Genomic DNA, 7,382 nt, shown 5'->3' on the forward strand with positions numbered 1-7,382 from the left:
ATTTTATATTATTGTCTTTCAGATTGAGTTTCAGAAGAGAAACAACCAAACAAAGTTACTTTTAATGCCGATTTCTTATATTTAAGACTTTATGAAATTCACACAAGTACACTGCATTAACCTATATTTAGGTTATGGAGGTTAAACAGTTTGGTAATGTCTGAAGGGGATGTTGAATCAAGTGTGTTGTGGTTTCAGGCTGTGGCGTGAGCTAGTGGCCAAACAGACCGAAGACCACCATGGTGAAGCAAAAAGAAGAGCGGAAGACGAATGGTCGTCAGGCCAAAAGTGTTGTGTTTGGACGCAACAAGAGGCGAGTGCTTATAAACAACACTAGATGAAGGGGGCTGGGCGACCACGCTAGTTGGCAGTCAATCAAACTGGCACTACAGTCCAAGGCTCCATGTGTAGCGACATGATTTATTTAAAGAAATTTTTTGGTACCCTTTCCCAGATCTGTGTCTTGACACAATCCTGTCTCGGAGCTCTACGGACAATTCCTTTGACCTCATGGCTTGGTTTTTGCTCTGACATGCACTGTCAACTGTGGAACTTTATATAGACAGGTGTGTGCCTTTCCAATTCATGTTCAATCAATTGAATTTACCACAGGTGGACGCCAATGAAGTTGTAGAATCTCAAGGATGATCAATGGAAACAGGATGCACCTGAGCTCAATTTCGAGTCTCATAGCAAAGGGTCTGAATACTTATTGGAATAAGGTATTTCCATTTTTTATTTGTTAATATATTTGCAAAAATGTCTAAAAACCAGTTTTCGGTTTGTCATTATGGGGTATTGTGTGTAGATTGAGGAAAAAAATAATGTAATCATTTTTAGATTAAGGCTGTAACGTAACAAAATGTGGAAAAGGTCAAGGGGTCTGAATACTTTCCGACTGCACTGTCCCTAAAACGTTCATCTGACAGGCAAACGATTTCCCTTGTTCTGAAATATGAACACCGAAATACTGGACATTTTGAACTCTGGTGGTGATTTGACAAAATTCCAATCATGGTCTTGAATTGGACTCATATTTTTCTGGTCTCGGTCTTGTCTCGGACCCCTTGTCCCCCTCCCGATCTCAGTCTTGACTCTGTTTCGCCCTCCCTACAGTCTTGAATCGGACTCGCTTTAGGTGGTTTTGAACAAAACACTGCTTGCTATACCCTCTTCCGTTACCTATATCAGTTTAAATTTAGAGAATGTGGAGCCATTTGTGAGTACCGCAGTAGCCTCTCCATTGTCCAAAACGGCGTAAAGTTCCTTCAGAAAATATTCATACCCCTTGACTTATTAAACATTTGTTGTTACAGCCTGAATTCAAAATGGATAAAAAAATAAATATTTATCTCACCCATCTACAGTGGGGGGGAAAAGTATTTAGTCAGCCACCAATTGTGCAAGTTCTCCCACTTAAAAAGATGAGAGGCCTGTATGACAGACAAATTGAGAATTTTTTTCTCCAGAAAATCACATTGTAGGATTTGTAATGAATTTCTTTGCAAATTATGGTGGAAAATAAGTATTTGGTCAATAACAAAAGTTTCTCAATACTTTGTTATATACCCTTTGTTGGCAATGACACAGGTCAAACGTTTTCTGTAAGTCTTCACAAGGTTTTCACACACTGTTGCCGGTATTTTGGCCCATTCCTCCATGCAGATCTCCTCTATTTTTAATGTTTTTTTTATTTTTTTATTTCACCTTTATTTAACCAGGTAAGCCAGTTGAGAACAGGTTCTCATTTACAACTGCGACCTGGCCAAGATAAAGCAAAGCAGTGCAATAAAAAACAACACAGAGTTACATATGGGGTAAAAAACATAAAGTCAAAAATACAGCAGAAAATATATATACAGTGTGTGCAAATGTAGCAAGTTATGGAGGTAAGGCAAATAGGCTATAGTGCAAAATAATTACAATAGTATTAACACTGGAATGCTAGATGTGCAAGAGATTATGTGCAAATAGAGATACTGGGGTGCAAAAGAGCAAAATAAATAACAATATATGGATGAGGTAGTTGGGTGGGCTAATTTCAGATGGGCTGTGTACAGGTGCAGTGATCGGTAAGGTGCTCTGACAACTGATGCTTAAAGTTATTGAGGGAGATAAGAGTCTCCAGCTTCAGAGATTTTTGCAATTCGTTCCAGTCATTGGCAGCAGAGAACTGGAAGGAATGGCGGCCAAAGGAGGTGTTGGCTTTGGGAATGACCAGTGAGATATACCTGCTGGAGCGCAGACTACGGCTGGGTGCTGCTATGGTGACCAATGAGCTAAGATAAGGCGGGGATTTGCCTAGCAGTGATTTATAGATGGCCTGGAGCCAGTGGGTTTGACGACGAACATGTAGTGAGGACCAGCCAACAAGAGCGTACAGGTCACAGTGGTGGGTAGTGTATGGGGCTTTGGAGACAAAACGGATGGCACTGTGATAGACTACATCCAATTTGCTGAGTAGAGTGTTGGAGGCTATTTTGTAAATGACATCGCCGAAGTCAAGGATCGGTAGGATAGTCAGTTTTACGAGGGCATGTTTGGCAGCATGAGTGAAGGAGGCTTTGTTGCGAAATAGGAAGCCAATTCTAGATTTAACTTTGGATTGGAGATTCTTTATGTGAGTCTGGAAGTTGAGTTTACAGTCTAACCAGACACCTAGGTATTTGTAGTTGTCCACATACTCTAGGTCAGACCCGTCGAGAGTGGTGATTCTAGTCGGGTGGGCGGGTGCCAGCAGCGTTCGATTGAAAAGCATGCATTTAGTTTTACTAGTGTTTAAGAGCAGTTGGAGGCTACTGAAGGAGTGTTGTATGGCATTGAAGCTCGTTTGGAGGTTTGTTAACACAGTGTCCAATGAAGGGCCAGATGTATACAAAATGGTGTCGTCTGCGTAGAGGTGGATCTGAGAGTCACCAGCAGCAAGAGCGACATCATTGATATACACGGAGAAAAGTGTCGGCCCAAGAATTGAACCCTGTGGCACCCCCATAGAGACTGCCATAGGTCCAGACACAGGCCCTCCGATTTGACACACTGAACTCTATCTGAGAAGTAGTTGGTGAACCAGGCGAGGCAGTCATTTGAGAAACCAAGGCTATTTAGTCTGCCAATAAGAATGCGGTGGTTGACAGAGTCGAAAGCCTTGGCCAGGTCGATGAAGACGGCTGCACAGTACTGTCTATTATCAATCGCGGTTATAATATCGTTTAGGACCTTGAGCGTGGCTGAAGTGCACCCATGACCAGCTCGGAAACCGGATTGCATAGCGGAGAAGGTACGGTGGTATTCGAAATGGTCGGTGATCTGTTTGTTAACTTGGCTTTCAAATACTTTCGAAAGGCAGGGCAGGATGGATATAGGTCTGTAGCAGTTTGGATCTAGAGTGTCACCCCCTTTGAAGAGGGGGATGACCGCGGCAGCTTTCCAATCTCTGGGGATCTCAGACGTTATGAAAGAGAGGTTGAACAGACTAGTAATAGGGGTTGCGACAATTTCGGCGGCTAGTTTTAGAAAGAAAGGGTCCAGATTGTCTAGCCCAGCTGATTTGTAGGGTCCAGATTTTGCAGTGCTTTCAAAACATCAGCTGTCTGAATTTGTGTGAAGGAGAAGCGGGGGGGGCATGGGCAAGTTGCAGCGGAGGGTGCAGAGTTGGTGGCCGGGGTAGTGGTAGCCAGATGGAAAGCATGGCCAGCTGTAGCAAAATGCTTGTTGAAATTCTCGATTATTGTAGATTTATCGGTGGTGATAGTGTTTCCTAGCCTCAGTGCAGTGGGCAGCTGGGAGGAAGTGCTCTTATTCTCCATGGACTTTACAGTGTCCCAAAACTTTTTGGAGTTAGTGCTACAGGATGCAAATTTCTGTTTGAAAAAGTTAGCCTTTGCTTTCCTGACTGCTTGTGTATATTGGTTCCTAACTTCCCTGAAAAGTTGCATATCGCGGGGGCTATTTGATGCTAATGCTGTACGCCACAGGATGTTTTTGTGCTGGTCAAGGGCAGTCAAGTCTGAGGAGAACCAGGGGCTATATCGGTTCTTAGTTCTGTATTTTTTGAATGGGGCATGTTTATTTAAGATTGAGAGGAAATTACTTTTAAGGAACAACCAGGCATCCTTTACTGACGGAATGAGATCTATATCCATCCAGGATACCTGGGCCAGGTCAATTAGGAAGGCCTGCTCGCTAAAGTGTTTTAGGGAGCGTTTGACAGTGATGAGGGGTGGTCGTTTGACCGCGGACCCGTTACGGACGCAGGCAATAAGGCAGTGATCGCTGAGATCCTGGTTGAAGACAGCTGAGGTGTATTTAGAGGGTATGTTAGTCAGGATGATATCTATGAGAGTACCCATGTTTACGGATTTAGGGTTGTACCTGGTAGGTTCGTTGATAATTTGCGTGAGGTTGAGGGCATCTAGTTTGGATTGTAGGATGGCTGGGGTATTAAGCATATCCCAATTTAGGTCACCAAGCAGTACGAACTCTGAGGATAAATGGGGGGCAATCAATTCACATATGGTGTCCAGGGCACAGCTGGGGGCTGAGGGGGGTCTGTAGCAAGCAGCAACAGTGAGAGACTTATTTCTGGAAAGGTGGATTTTTAGAAGTAGAAGCTCAAACTGTTTGGGCACAGACCTGGATAGTATGATAGAGCTCTGCAGGCTATCTCTACAGTAGATTGCAACTCCACCCCCTTTGGCAGTTCTATCTAGACGGAAAATGTTATAGTTGGATGGAAATTTCAGAATTTTTGGTGGCCTTCCTGAGCCAGGATTCAGACACTGCTAGAACATCAGGGTTGGCGGAGTGTGCTAACGCAGTGAATAACTCAAACTTAGGAAGTAGACTTCTGATATTTATGTGCAAGAAACCAAGACTTTTGCGATTACAGAAGTCGGCAAATGATAGCGCCTGGGGAGTAGGAGTGATACTGAGGGCTGCAGGGCCTGGGTTAGCCTCTACATCACCAGAGGAACAGAGGAGGACTATAATAAGGATACGGCTAAAGGCTTTAAGAACTGGTCTTCTAGTGCGTTGGGTACATAGAATAAAGGGGGCAGATTTCCTGGTGTTATAGAAAAGATTCAGGGCATTATGTACAGACAAGGATATGGAAGGATATGAGTAAAGTGGAGGTAAACCTAAGCGTTGGGTAACAATGAAAGAGATAGCATCGCTGGAGGCATCAATTGAGTCGGTCTCCGCGTGTATTGGGGGTGGGACAAAGGAGCTATCTAAGGCAGGTTTAGCTGGGCTGGGGGGTCTACAGTGAAATAGTACAATTAGAAATAACCGAAACAACAATAAGCTAACCATGTTTGGGCTGAGGCTAAACATAAACAGGATGTAGTACCGTAAAAAGGAACAGTCCAGCACACATCAGCTGTATAGCTGAGTTATCATAAGGTCCGGTGAACAGCAATAGGATAGTTCGGAGGCTGCTAAAGCACTAGCGAGTAAGAGGCCACGGCTAGCGTGTGCTAGCGGGCCGGGGCTAGCAGATGGAATCTTCGTGGTTAACGTCGTAACCTGTGGCTAATAGCAAGTAGCTAGTTAGCTGGCTAGCTAGTTTCAACTGGAGATTCTAGATAAAGGTAAGTCAATAATAGAATCCGTTCCACATTGAGTGAGGCGGGTTGCAGGAAAGTATATTTTGTAGAAGGATGAAAAGTCTGATAGGGAAATATGTACGAAAAATACAAAAAAACAGGGTATTTACAGACACACGACAAAAACAGAACTGCACTACTACGCCATCTTGGAATAGTATGAGCAGTGATGCAGTATGAGCAGTGATGTTTTGGGGCTGTCGCTGGGCAACACGGACTTTCAACTCCCTCCAAAGATTTTCTATGGGGTTGAGATCTGGAGACTGGCTAGGCCACTCCAGGACAAAGCGTCTGCTAAATGGCATATTATTATATTATTATTATTATTATTATAAATGCTTCTTACGAAGCCACTCCTTCGTTGCCCGGGCGGTGTGTTTGGGATCATTGTCATGCTGAAAGACCCAGCCACGTTTCATCTTCAATGCCCTTGCTGATGGAAGGAGGTTTTCACTCAAAATCTCACGATACATGGCCCCATTCATTCTTTCCTTTACACGGATCAGTCGTCCTGGTCCCTTTGCAGAAAAACAGCCCCAAAGCATGATGTTTCCACCCCCATGCTTCACAGTAGGTATGGTGTTCTTTGGATGCAACTCAGCATTCTTTATCCTCCAAACACGACGAGTTGAGTTTTTACCAAAAAGTTATATTTTGGTTTCATCTGACCATATGACATTCTCCCAATCCTCTTCTGGATCATCCAAATGCACTCTAGCAAACTTCAGACAGGCCTGGACATGTACTGGCTTAAGCAGGGGGACACGTCTGGCACTGCAGGATTTGAGTCCCTGGCGGCGTAGTGTGTTACTGATGGTAGGCTTTGTTACTTTGGTCCCAGCTCTCTGGTGATCATTTTGACCCCACGGGGTGAGATCTTGTGTGGAGCCCCAGATCGAGGGAGATTATCAGTGGTCTTGTATGTCTTCCATTTCCTAATAATTGCTCCCACAGTTGATTTCTTCAAACCAAGCTGCTTACCTATTGCAGATTCAGTCTTCCCAGCCTGGTGCAGGTCTACAATTTTGTTTCTGGTGTCCTTTGACAGCTCTTTGGTCTTGGCCATAGTGGAGTTTGGAGTGTGACTGTTTGAGGTTGTGGACAGGTGTCTTTTATACTTTTATACTGATAACAAGTTCAAACAGGTGCCATTAATACAGGTAACGAGTGGAGGACAGAGGAGCCTCTTAAAGAAGAAGTTACAGGTCTGTGAGAGCCAGAAATATTGCTTGTTTGTAGGTGACCAAATACTTATTTTCCACCATAATTTGCAAATAAATTCATTAAAAATACTACAATGTGATTTTCAGGATTTTTTTCTTCTCAATTTGTCTGTCATAGTTGACGTGTACCCATGATGAAAATTACAGGCCTCTCTCATCTTTTTAAGTGGGAGAACTTGCACAATTGGTGGCTGACAAAAAACTTTTTCCCCCCCACTGTACACACAATACCCCATAATGACAAAGTGAAAACATGTTTTTAGAGATTTGTGCTAATTTATTGAAAATGAAAAACAGAAATATCTCTTACATAAGTATTCACATCACTGAGTCCATACATGTTAGAATCACCTTTGGAAGCGATAACAGCTGTTTGTCTTTCTGGGTAAGTCTCTAAGAGATTTGCACACCTGGATTGTTCAATATTTTCACAATATTATTTTTTACAATTCTTCAAGCTCTGTCAAATTGGTTGTTGATCATTGCTTGACAGCCATTTTCAAGTCTTGCCATAGATTTTCAAACCGATTTAAGTAAAAACTGTAACTAGGCC

The sequence above is a fragment of the Coregonus lavaretus genome (genome assembly GCF_964263955.1).
Source record: "Coregonus lavaretus genome assembly, chromosome: 19".
NCBI lineage: Eukaryota > Metazoa > Chordata > Actinopteri > Salmoniformes > Salmonidae > Coregonus > Coregonus lavaretus.